This window comes from Delphinus delphis, chromosome 7 (genome assembly GCF_949987515.2).
Source record: "Delphinus delphis chromosome 7, mDelDel1.2, whole genome shotgun sequence".
In the NCBI taxonomy this organism is placed as follows: Eukaryota; Metazoa; Chordata; class Mammalia; order Artiodactyla; family Delphinidae; genus Delphinus; species Delphinus delphis.
Window position 1 is genome coordinate 104,980,505 of NC_082689.1, and position 13,539 is coordinate 104,994,043.

The window sequence follows — 13,539 nt, forward strand, 5'->3', positions numbered from 1 at the left end:
ATTGACTATTACAGCTACAGAGGTCATAGTGGTGAAATTGGAAATGCTGTATAGACGTTCTCATTATTAACCCAGAGTTTATTGAACTTAATGGCTCTTCTAGTCCCAAATGACATAGATCAACCACACATAATTCTATGAGCTTGCTTATTTTATTTATATGTAAGATTAACAGATTTCTTACTTGATAGGCTTTGGAGAGGTGTGTTAGCTGTTGATTTTGGTAGCTGTGTAAACAATGGTTCTAATTTCTCCACGTCCTTGGCAATACTTGTTATTTTCCTTTGTTCTGACTCTGGCCAACCTAGTGGGTATAAAGTGACACTTTGTTGTGGTTTTGATTTGCATTTCTCTAAAGATTAAAAATAAGAGCACATCTTCTTTGGGAAAATGTCTATCTCAGTCCTTTACCCATTTAAAAATTTGATTGTTGTCGTTGAGTTCTTTATATATTCTGGATGCAAGTCCCTTACCAAATATATGATTTGCAAACATACTCTCCCATGATCTCGGTTGCCTTTTCAGTCTTCTGTTAGTTTCTTTTGATGCACAAAACTTTAAGTTTTTATGAGGCACGATTTATCTTTTTTGTTGTTGCTGCTTACACTTTTGATGTCATATCTAAGAAATCATTGTCAAGTTCAAGGTTATAAAGCTTTATAGGTTTAGCTTTTACATTTGCTCTCTACTCATATTTCAGTTCCTTTGGCATATGATGTGAAGTAAGGGTCCAACTTTATTCTTTTGCAAGTGGATATCCAGTTATCCAAGCATCGCTTGTTGAAGAGGCTGTTCTGTATTCATTGAATCACCTTGGCACCCTCATCAAAAATCAAATGGTAATACAGTTGACCCTTGAACAACATAGAGGTTAGAGGACACTGACCCTCTACATAGCGGAAAATTTGCATATAACTTTACAGTCAGCCCTCTGTATCTGTGGTTCCACATCTGGGAATTCAAACAACCTCGGATTATGAAGAACTATAGTAAGTATTTATTGAAAAAAAATCCATGTAAAAGTGGACCTGCACACTTCAAACCCGTTGTTCAAGGGTCAACTGTATATAGAAGGGCAAATTGGAAGTTGATTGTATTCCATTGGTCTATGCTTATGCCAGTACTACACTATTTGATTATTGTACATTAGGAGTAATTCTAGAAATTAGGTAGTGTGAGTCCTCCAACATGGTTCTTCTTTTCCAGTACTGTCTTGACTATTCAGAGTCCCTTGCAATTCCATATAAATTCTAAGATTGGCTTTCCCATTTTTTGCAAAAGGGGTCATTGGGATTTTGAAAGGAATTGCTTTGAATCTGTAGATTGCTTTGGGAAGTATTGCATCATAACAATCTTCTGTTTTCCAATCCATAAATATGGGATGTCTTTTTATTTATTTAAGTATTTATTGATTTCTTTTAACAATGTTTGTAGTTTTCAGTGTACAAGTCTTGAACCTTAGTTGAATTTATTCCTAGGCATTTTATTCTTTATGATACTATCATAAATGAAATTGTTTTCTTAATTTCCTTATTGGATTATTCATTTCTAGTATATAAAAACACAGCACATTTTTGAGTGTTGATCTTGTACCCTTCAAATTGGCTGAATTCATTTACTAACTCTAATATTTTTTGTGTCTTTGGGGCATTTTCTATATGAAAGACCACATCATTTGCAAACAGTTTTTTCTTCTTCCTTTCCAATGTGGATGGCTTTTATTTCTTTTTCTTGCTTAATTGCTCTATCTGAAATGTTCAGGATAATGTTGAATAGAATGACAAAACAGGCATACTTTTCTTTTCCCTGATTTTAGGAAAAAAGCTTTCACTTTTTTACCATTGAGCATGATATGAGCTCTGAGTTTTTCATAAATGGCCTTTATCATGTTGAAGAATTAACTTCTACTCATTTTTTTAAATTATAAAATGTGATGGATTTTTTCAAATGCATTTTATACATTAATTAAGATGATCATGTGTTTTTTCTTCATTCATTTCAATAATTTTGTATATTACATTTATTAATTTTCATATATTGAACACTCTTTGTATTCCTAGGATAAATCTCACTTGTTCATGATACAATCCTTTTAATATATTGTTAGACTCAGTTTGCTAGTATATTTAAAGCACGTTATCATCTATTTGGATAAGAGACATTGGACTGTAATTTTGTTTTCTTTTGATGTATTTGACTAGCTTTGGTATCAGAATTACATTGACATAATAGAATGAGTTAGAAACGGTAGCTCTTACTCTATTTATAAGAGAATTTTAGAGGATTGGTCTTCCTTTTTTGAATTTTTAAAAAATATTTATTTATTTGGTTGTGCTGGGTCTTTAATTGCAGCAGACAAGCTCCTTAGTTGTGACTCGCTGGCTCCTTAGTTGTGGCATGTGAACTTTTAGTTGCAGTATGCACATGGGATCTAGTTTCATGACTAGGGATCAAACCAGGACCCCCTGCATTGGGAGCATGAAGTCTTAACCACTGCACTACCAGTGAAGTCCCTAGAGGATTGGTCTTAATTCTTTTTAAAATATTTGATAGAATAGCCCCAGACATTTTTTGGTGGGGAGGTTTTTGGTTACTGATTCAATCGCCTCACATTGAATTGATTCTTGTGTATGGTGTGAGATAGGGGTTCAACTTCATTCTTTTGTGGGTGGATATCCAGTTGTTCCTGAACCAGTTCTTGAAAAGACTATTCTACATTTTATGTACCATTTTATCTCATAAGGATGCCCAGCATCTGAGGCAAGTTGTCTGGAGGATCATAATCCCAAACCAAGTGGGGATAAGTCCCCCATCACATTGTTTTCTGTCAAAGGCTTTTCCTAAACTGAAGAGAGTTAAGAACTTCTTAGGCCTTTCCTGCTAGTACAGACCTTCCCTAAGACTGTCTTCAGAGGCCTTGAGATGAGCAATGACTTTGGCATGTGATTCTCCCCCAAACGGGAGAAGGTCAAAATTTTCTTAAGCCACATGCTGCCTCTACTTTTGTCACATCTCAATCACACACAACTTTTCTTATTCCCTTGGTTTTGTTTTATCTTAACTACTACACTAATATCATAAACATTATCTTTCCATCTCAAAATTTCCTGCTGCATTAGGATTTTGATTTGAGGCTCCTCAGTGCTGGCAGAGAAAACAGAATCTGGGGGTAGCCACGTGTTTACTCCAGAGTTTTGCCCTTTTGAGTTGAGCCTCCACTTTGGCCTCTGCAGATGGGGCTCTAAGACAAGAAAGATTGCCTTGGCTGTCCAAAGTCTCCAATAGCATCTTTCCTGTCTCCCCACAAAATTCCTCTTCAAGCCAAGACCAGATTATAGTTTGCTTTGGTTAGGATCATAAACAGACTTTCTCTCACCCACAATTTGGTTCTCTTTGTTACTAACAGTAGTAGCTAGAACCACATTTGATAACTCAAACCATCAATGTGAGATCAGCCCAAACAGCCATGAGACCTGGTGCCTGGGTTCCCTGACTCTTTTTAACTGGAGGTTGAATGCAGCCTTTCTTGGAATTGTCACCTCCCTTTCTCTTTCTCTTCCTGGTCCCTGCGGCTTGGTTATAAATGGATTCAGCATCCTTCTTGGACTTGGCTGGCTCTCTCTATAGACACACAGGCAGAAGGGCAGGCCCTTTTTAGGCCTTGAATATGGGTTACCTCAATTTAGCATTTTATCAGAATTCTTCATAGAATTGTACAGATATTAATATTTTAGTGAAAAACTTGCTATTTCTTTTGAGAATGTTTGTCAAAATTTTGGAAAAATGTATGGGCAATTTTAGGTTAGATTTGGGGAAATTATTGGTTTTCTGTCTATAGCACCATTGCAATATTCCTCAAGTTAAGTGTTTTTAGAGTAATAATCTCAATATTTATAAGAGGTGTAAGAGGAATTTAGCAAAAAACAACCACCATTGTGGACATTTTTATCAGATGCCCAAGATGTGTCCTTGAAGCTTATCTAAAATCTGTTCAAAGAAATATGATGAATAAGGAGTATAAAGACCTTCAATTGGGAAGATAAGAAATGAAGATCATCACCTATGACTGAAGAAGACAGAGTCATCTACTATGGAAGCACCAAGGAAAAGGAAATTTGAATTAGAAGACAATGGGGTTGTCATCGCCTCCTGTAGAAATTAGCCGCACTGACTAGCAATGATCTGGAAGGAGCAAAATAAACCAGAGTCAACAAATGTGTAAGAGCAAATGTTGTAGTTTTATAAAACAAGTTGCATTTTTAAAACACATTACATTTGTGAAAACAAATGTTGCTATGTTAGTAACTATTTGTGCCTATTTTTTCTCTTGTATTGTTCAGGGTGTTTTAGTTTCAAAGCATGACAGCTTTTGACAGCATGGTGAGGGTTGGAGGTCAGAGAGAATGTGCCCAGACCAGGAAGACCAGAGCTGAGGTCTCTGACTTCATTGAGGGGCCAAACTCCAAGGTGGATGATCAGCAGTTTTGTAAGCAGTATCATTCAAAGGTTGGTGGTAGGTCTGGTTGTGATGCATGAACTTTTGATACGTAAGGAGCTTCAATTATATAAGAGGCTCAGTCAGCATACAAAGCATATTCACGATGGAACCATAATACGTGTAAGCCTGGAGTGGGGAATCTCTTGTGATAAGTACATCACAAGAACATAGAGAAGCAAGTTCCAGTCATTTGAAAGTGTTAAAGCAGGCAGGTAGCTAGATATGAGCAGAGAAAGGAGGGCACGGGCCAGGTGGCAGGAAACCACACATGTTGGGGTGATCAGTGTCCTGAAGGCAGACAAAGAAAGACGGGAAAAGGAGGGAATCTCTGGCATCCTAATGTAATTTTTGCTCATTATGCTCTCATTACAATAAAATTAGCCTTGCAGATAGGAAGTTCCCATCATGCACCAAGACCATGACCCTTCCAGTAAAGACTAAATAAGGACAGGGGCTCCCCTCATGACACAGTGGTTAAGAATCTGCCTGCCAATGCAGGGGACATGGGTTTGAGTCCTGGTCCAGGAAGATTCCACATGCCACAGAGCAACTAAGCCCATGCATCACAACTATTGAGCCTGCACTCTAGAGCCCGTGAGCCACAACTACTGAACCCTGCACGCCACAACTACTACTGAGCCTAGAGCCCGTGCTCCACAACAAGAGAAGCCACCACAATGAGAAGCCCATGCACTGCAACAAAGAGTAAGCCCTGCTCGCCACAACTAGAGAAAGCCTGCGAACAGCAGCAAAGACCCAATGCAGCCAAAAATAAATTAATTAATTAAAAAAAAAAGACTAAATAAGGACAAAAATCCCTCTTCCCCTTGTGAAGGTGGAGCTGAGATGAAAATCAGGGAATACAACCCCAAGCCCCCCCTTCCCCAATGAATATTCTGCCCTTTCATTCTATGCCTCACATAACCAGCTTGCCAAAGAAACTCAGGGCAGCTACTCACCTGAGCCTGCCCGCTCTCCCCTGGAGAGTGTACTATTGCTTAAATAAATCCTCACTTTACTTTCTTATCCCTGTCACATTTCAGAATTCTTTATGTGACAAGACAAGAGCCTTTCACTGGGAACAAAAGGATACTTTGTTAGAATTAGGAACAGTGATGTGATTCCAAAAATATAGAGAAGGTTTGGTCAAAAATCTATTCCCAGCAAGAATGTGAAACCAGTAGGAGTGGGTAAGTAGAAATCTGAAACTCAAACCAAGGTGTAGAGATTTGGCCATATGGCAGAATGCCCAAAAGACTGGTGATTCATGGGCACATGTGTGTCCAGAGGTCACCCCAACCACATGAAATGAGAAAACGTTGCTTCCATATTCATAAACAAAGGACGTTTCAGCCATCAAGCCATCACATTACAGCTGCTCCCAAAGGTGAGCACTGTGGGAGCTCATGATGGAGACAGGATGCCCCCCATCTAGCAGTCAGCCACTGAAGCCACCCCTAATGATCCTGAGGAGACTCAGGATGAGAAAGCACAGGATCCTTGCCCCAGAGAGCTGAGGTGCATATCAAAGGAATGATTTCAGTGATCCCAGACTCTTACATCTTCCCATACGTAGAGAAGTGCTAAATTCCTTAACCTGAGATGTCTGGTTTTCTTTAACTAACAGTAATCTTTTGATGTTCTGACTACCTGGTCTTTGTTACAAAAACTCCTATAGATCCTGGCCCTTCCCTTGCCTCTTCGAAGCAGTCCCTCAGAGCATCTGAGATGCTGTCTCCTAGGCTTAAGTCCTCAGTCTTGTCTACCAAGTAATATATAATTCTCAAGTTTTAGGTTGTATGTTGTTTTTCAGTTGACACTGCCCAACAAATCTCAGAACTGACCAATGAATAGGGCAGATTTGAGCTTTGTAGCTGACTTTGTACAACATCTTAAGGTTTAGTGTTTTCTAAACTGATTTCCTAAGTTACTTCTTATGGTCAATTAAGCTTAAAAATGATATATGCAAAATTTCCAACTGACGGATTTATTAAACTTCTATAGTAAGTTAAAACAAACAAACAAGCTTTGTTTACCCCAGCATTTTCTAAATTTCCTTAAGAAAGGAATCCTTGAAATGTATTTTGGAAAATCCTGCTGTAATCAGCAGATGAGACCCAGCAATCTAATCCAGAGGGTTTCTAGCTCCTCACACCCATTGCTAAAAGCATTCACTGCACTCTTTACCTCCCTGTTCAGCCCCTGAACTTGGCCCTGAGACCCCATGCACCAAGATTGTGGAAGCATTTTCTTTCCCAGAGAAGTAGATGTCATTTATCTCTTGTTGACCTTTGCATATATCATTCTCTCAGCCATCACCTACTACCAGATTAACTCCTACTCTCTCTCTCCTTCTTTTTAAGCTATCACTCCCTCTCAGGAAACTTCACATCACCTCCCTGATCACTCACTACCAAATCTGCATGCAGTGTCACTCTTAGGTGCTCCCCAGCTCTCTTTCGTTTAGTAGGGATTTATTGAGACTCTATTTTATGCCAGGCTCTTGGGTTACATCAGTGAACAAAACAAAGCATCTGACCTTAGCATCTATCTCGCTAGATGCCTGTCTTACATACACCTCATTAGATTGTCAAGTATCTACTTTTTTTTTGTCTATCTCTCATGCTTACTCTAGCTTTGTAAGAACAAGATCCATCCAATTCTTTCAGTTTTATTCCCAAAACCCAGCATCACTTTTATGATGTTGTAATCATTCAGTAAGTGCTAGTCAATGGCTATGAGAAACAATCATACCATTTCTTATTAATTTTTCCTTTTGTTTGTCATAGTTTCAAATATCAAAATCTTATCTGGGAAGCTATCTCTAGGAGGTCAAAATAATTTATAGTGCAAATCTCTTCATCAGATCTCAGCAATAATGGAGAGAAGCTCCTGGACTTTACCAAGTTCCCCTTGGTCACCCCTCTGGTTTTTGGCAGTAAAGCCCTCCGCCATCTCGTGCTCGTATTTCCTAGAGTAGGAAGGAGGTTGCAATTTTATTAGCTTTTCTAACAACTTTCTACGCAATGTATAATTTTAGTGAATTAAATAAAAGTAAATGAATTTATGTTGAGATTTTTGTTGACCATGCTCAAGTAGCCTCTGTTCCCTTAAGCTGTCAGTCACCTTGGGCTGGCACAGAATGTAGCAAGAACAGAGTCCAGATTTTGACCAATTTGAATTAAATCCTCCCTTTTCCCCCGGGATCTGTGACTTTGGGAAACTTACTTAACATTCTTGAGACTTACTATCCTCATTTGCAAAACAGGAATGACTAAGCTCCTTGCTGACCTCATAGAATTGTGTGAACATTCAAAGAGTGTGGAAGGTGACAGACCTCACACAGTACTGCCTGACATATAGTAGAAACTCTGTAAATGTTAGTTTCTTATTCCTCCCAGGAGGGTGACTTTCCTTTTACGGAAGGGGTGGGGGAAAGAGATATGAGACTGTCAAATTGTGGTGAGAATGTTAAATGAAGGCATCTTCTTGTGCAGATGTTAGGTCTCCTGTAGTTCAGCCTTAATTATTCAGAGGACTGAGCTGGGGGAACTGGAGGTAAATGTATCATTTAGAAAAGTTATCTGCTTAATCTACAGGGGTTCTTTCACTTGCTTCAGGCTGTAATTAAGACTTGTCTGAATATACACTAGTATTGTAATCGAGGTACAAGAGGAAGAAGATGAAATGCAGGAAAAACAGAGCTTCCAGCTTTCTTCTGAGTGAAAGATTGCTCACTTTGGAGAACAGAGTGAGCCTTCAAAAAGTGCTTACCATGTAAAGCAATTATACTCCAATAAAGATGCTAAAAAAAAAAAAAAGTGCTTACCAGGGGAAAATTTTAACATTTCCTTTTAACTACGCAAGTAACATCAATGTGCTAATTATTCTAAAATGAGCTCGGAATTTTCTGTATAGTTACGCTTTATGAAATACTTGAGCTCCATTACACCAAGAAATAAAATGCTGCAAATTCATTTCTGTTAATTCATGCACGATTGAAGCAGGGGCTGGTGTGAAGCCTCCAGAATATGCACATTTTGGTTGCTTTGTTCTTACTGCATTTGTAGTTAAAGGTTTACAACAACAAAAAGCTGTAAGTACATTGGACTCATAACTTTTATGAACTGTTTAAATGCATAATGAAGATGATTCATAAACGTCTCTAATTATATAAGCACATTGCTAAATACGGATTATAAAATATCTTGTTTACTTTTTCTATAAACCCACCATAGGTAAAAGAATATTACGAGCATAGCATCTATTTTGTGTAGGATGGAGATTGGATCTAATTTTTACTTAAGAAAAGTGGCCCTGTGTCATTGGGACCATTTTTTCTTCAATTGTTTTTTCACCAAAATCAGAGAAATCATTCTGATATCATCTCGGTGAATATAAGTGAGGGCTTCAGTTAGCTGAATTTCTCAGTTAAAGCTTTAAGCTAAACCACATTAAAAATAATTCCTCTTTGAAAATCTTTTTAAAATATTTAAATCAAGCCCCCATGGCTCCATGCCCCACAGAGAAATGCAACAAAGCCGTTATGATACTAGATCTTTATCTGTCTCACTAAGGATTTTGTGTGATATGAAGGAAGTCATAATAGCCATTATCTAATGATCAGGTACTATATGCCAAACATACTTGCAGTTGCTTGTCCCACACCCCTTCTCAACCCCTGCCCCCCAGGAATCCAGGAATGAACCTCTGCAAGTATGTGCCAGGCAATTAAGAGGAACTCAGGACTAATTGTGAACGATTTTGTGAAGTAATTTGTCAATGAACATGTTACCGAACTCAGCTTCAGCTGCTTGCTGCTGCTCAAAAGCCAATACTTTGAGAGACAAGTGTCAGTAGAAAGGTAAGGTGCTTTAATCAGAAAGTCTGGCAATCTGGGGAGAAGGTGGGCTCGTGTTCTAAGACCAACTACAAAAATTCTGCTCAGCCATGACAGTTTTTAAAAGAAAGTAATGGGGGGAGGTGGTAAGAATCTCAGTGAATCATTGAGGCAGGATGTTGGGTTCTGCATCCTTCTCCATTGCGTGCAGACTGGCTGACTCTCTCTTCAGATGTTATCTTGGCCACATGATCTGTCTACAGGATTCCTTGGGGAGGGGTGGGGGTGTTGGGGGTAGAGAGCTAGTCATTTTTTAACTGCTTAATTCTTGATTCTTTTTTTTATCTAGGAAAAGAATCAACAGGTTAGGCAAGGCATGTTGTGTGCTCAGGAGAGCATAAGTTAGGAGTTAGGTTAACTGACTAGTGATCTCATTCCTATAATTAGGTTCTTTCAAGGTTAGAGGGGGACAGAAATGGGCAAACAGGAAAGGGGAAGAAGAGTTGCTTTCCAGTATATTGCGTAAGGCTTTTACAGTAAACATCTCCAACCCGCTGCAAACTGTTCGTGGCAGCATTAATTATCACCCCGTTTTACAGGTGAACAACTGAGACTCAAGGAGTCTAAGTCATTTAGACATTGTAACACTGAGAAAAAAATAAGGAAATTGGGTTCCAAGCCACATTCTAAAAATCCAGCCTGGGTTGTTTCTAGTGCTCAAACCATGTTGCAGCTCCATCTGCCAGAACAGGCTCACTGGCCTGGATTGCAGGAAACTCAAGAGTTAGAGGGATTTCATGGGTTTGGGTCAACCTCTGAAAGATGTGTGTCTGTTTCCACATTAGGATGATCTTTTGTCTGCTTCTAAATTGTTTTTTAGCAAATACTTTTGGCTAGCTGAGGTTGTGATTAGTTGTGTTCTCATTAACTGGTGTTTAATTAATGAGAATCTGAACTCTCAGGCAAAAAGAGGGCCAGACTTTAGATTTTATAGATCAGGTTTGGAAACTCTAGGGCTTACAGAGTAACAATGAAAGCAGCTCTTTTGTCCCTTTCCTGTTTGCCTATTTCTGTTCCCCTCTAAACTTAAAAATCTAACTATAGAGAGGGATACAGACCTCAACCTCCTGTCTTGATGATTCATTGAGATTCTCTCTCTCATTGTTCCCTTTAAAAACACTTATGGCTGAGCAGAATCTTCGGAGTTGGTCTCAGGACACAAGTCCATCTTCTTCCCAGATTGTTGGCTTTTCTTTTTCTTTTTTCATTGTATTTATTTATTTTTTAACATCTTCACTGGAGTATAATTGCTTTATAACACAATGGTGTGTTAGTTTCTGCTTTATAACAAAGTGAACCAGCTATACATATAAATATATCTCCATATCTCCTCCTTCTTGCATCTCCCTCCCACCCTCCCTATCCCACCCCTCTAGGTGGTCACAAAGCACGAAACTGATCTCCCTGTGCTATGCAGCTGCTTCCCACAAGTTATCTATATTACATTTGGTAGTATATATTAGTCCATGCCACTCTCTCACTTCGTCCCATCTTACCTTCCCACTCCCCGTGTCCTCAAGTCCATTTTCTCTGTCTGCATCTTTATGCCTGTCCTGCCCCTAGGTTCTTCAGAACCACTTTTTTTTTTTTTAGATTCCATATATATGTGTTAGCATATGGTATTTGTTTTTCGCTTTCTGACTTACTTCACTCTGTGTGACAGACTCTATGTCCATCCACCTCACTACAAATAACTCAATTTCATTTCTTTTCGTGGTTGAGTAATATTCCATTGTATATATGTGTCACATTTTCTTTATCCTTTCATCTGTTGATGGACACTCAGGTTGCTCCCATGTCCTGGTTACTGTAAATAGAGCTGCAGTGAACATTTTGGTACATGACTCTTTTTGAATTACGGTTTCCTCAGGGTATGTGTCCAGCAGTGGGATTGCTGGATCGTATGGTAGTTCTATTTTTAGTTCTTTAAGGAACCTCTATACTGTACTCCATAGTGGCTGTATCAATTTACATTCCCACCAACAGTGCAAGAGCATTCACTTTTCTCCACACTCTCTCCAGCATTTATTGTTTGTAGATGTTTTTGATGATGGCCATTCTGACTGGTGTGGGGGGATACTTCATTGAAGTTTTGATTTGCATTTCTCTAATGATTAGTGATGTTGAGCATACTTTCATGTATTTGTTGGCAATTTGTATATCTTCTTTGGAGAAATGTCTATTTAAGTCTTTTGCCCGTTTTTGGATTATGTTGTTTGTTTTTTTGATATTGAGTTGCATGAGCTGATTGTAATTTTGGAGGTGAATCCTTTGTCAGCTGCTTCATTTGCAAATATTTTCTCCCGTTCTGAGGGTTGTCTTTTCATCTTATTTATGGGTTCCTTTGCTGTGCAAAAGCTTTCAATTTTCATTAGGTCCCATTTGTTTATTTTTATTTCCATTTCTCTAGAGGTGGGTCAAAAGGGATCTTGCTGTGATTTATGTCATAGAGTGTTCTGCCTATGCTTTCCTCTAAGTGTTTTATAGTGTCTGGCCTTACATTTAGGTCTTTAATCCATTTTGAGTTTATTTTTATGTATGGTGTTAGGGAGTGTTCTAATTTCATTCTTTTACTTGTGGCTGTCCAGTTTTCCCAGCACCGCTTATTGAAGAGGCTGTCTTTCTCCATTGTATATTCTTGCCTCCTTTATCAAAAATAAGGTGACCATGTGTGCATGGGTTTTTCTGTGGGTTTTCTATCCTGTTCCATTGATCTATCTTTCTGTTTTTGTGCCAGTACCATACCATCTTGATAACTGTAGCTTTGTAGTATGGTCAGAGGTCCAGGAGCCTGATTCCTCCAGCTCTGTTTTTCTTTCCCAGGTTTGCTTTGGTTATTTGGGGTCTTTTTTATTTCCATACAAATTGTGAAATTTTTTGTCTAGTTCTGTGAAAATTGCCGATGGTAGTTAGATAGGGATTGCATTGATTCTGTAGATTGCTTTGGGTAGTGGAGTCATTTTCACAATGTTGATTCTTCCAATCCAAGAGCATGGTATATCTCTCCATCTGTTTGTATCATCTTTAATTTCTTTCATTAGTGTCTTATAGTTTTCTGCGTACAAGTCTTGTTTTCTCCTTAAGTAGGTTTATTCCTAAGCATTTTATTCTTTTTGTTGTAATGGTAAATGGGAGTGTTTCCTTAATTTCTCTTTCAGATTTTTCATCATTAGTGTATAGGAATGCAAGACATTTCTGTGCATTAATTTTGTATCCTGCTACTTTACCAAATTACTTGATTAGCTCTAGTAGTTTTCTGGTAGCATCTTTAGGATTCTCTATGTATAGTATCATGTCATCTGCAAACAGTGACAACTTTACTTCTTCTTTTCTGATTTGGATTCCTTTTATTTCTTTTTATTCTCTGATTGTTGTGGCTAAAACTTCCAAAACTATGTTGAATAATAGTGGTGAGAGTGGACAACCTTGTCTTGTTCCTGATCTTAGTTGAAATGTTTTCAGTTTTTCACCATTGAGAGCAATGTTGGCTGTGGGTTTGTCATATATGGCCTTTATTATGTTGAGGTAAGTTCCCTCTATGTCTATTTTCTAGAGGGTTTTTATCATAAATGGGTGTTGAATTTTGTCAAAAGCTTTTTCTGCATCTATTGAGCTGATCATATGGTTTTCTCCTTCAGTTTGTTAATATGGTGTATCACATTGATTGACTTACGTATACTGAAGAATCCTTGCATTCCTGAGATAAACCCTACTTGATCATGGTGTATGATCCTTTTAATGTGCTGTTGAATTCTGTTTGCTAGTATTTTGTTGAGGATTTTTGCATGTATGTTCATCAGTGACATTGTTGTGTAGTTTTCTTTTTTTGTGACATCTTTTTCTGGTTTTAGTAATAAGGTGATGGTGGCCTCGTAGAATGAGTTTGGGAGTGTTCCTCCCTCTTCTATATTTTGGAAGAGTTTGAGAAGGATAGGTGTTAGCTCTTCTCAAAATATTTGATAGAATTCACCTGTGAAACCGTCTGGTCCTGGACTTTTGTTCATTAGAAGATTTTTAATCACACTCTCAATTTCAGTGTTTGTGATTCGTCTGTTTATATTTTCGATTTCTTCCTGGTTAAGTCTTGGAAGGTTGTGCTAGATGCTGGCTTTTCTGATTAAAGCAACTTTCCTTTCTATTG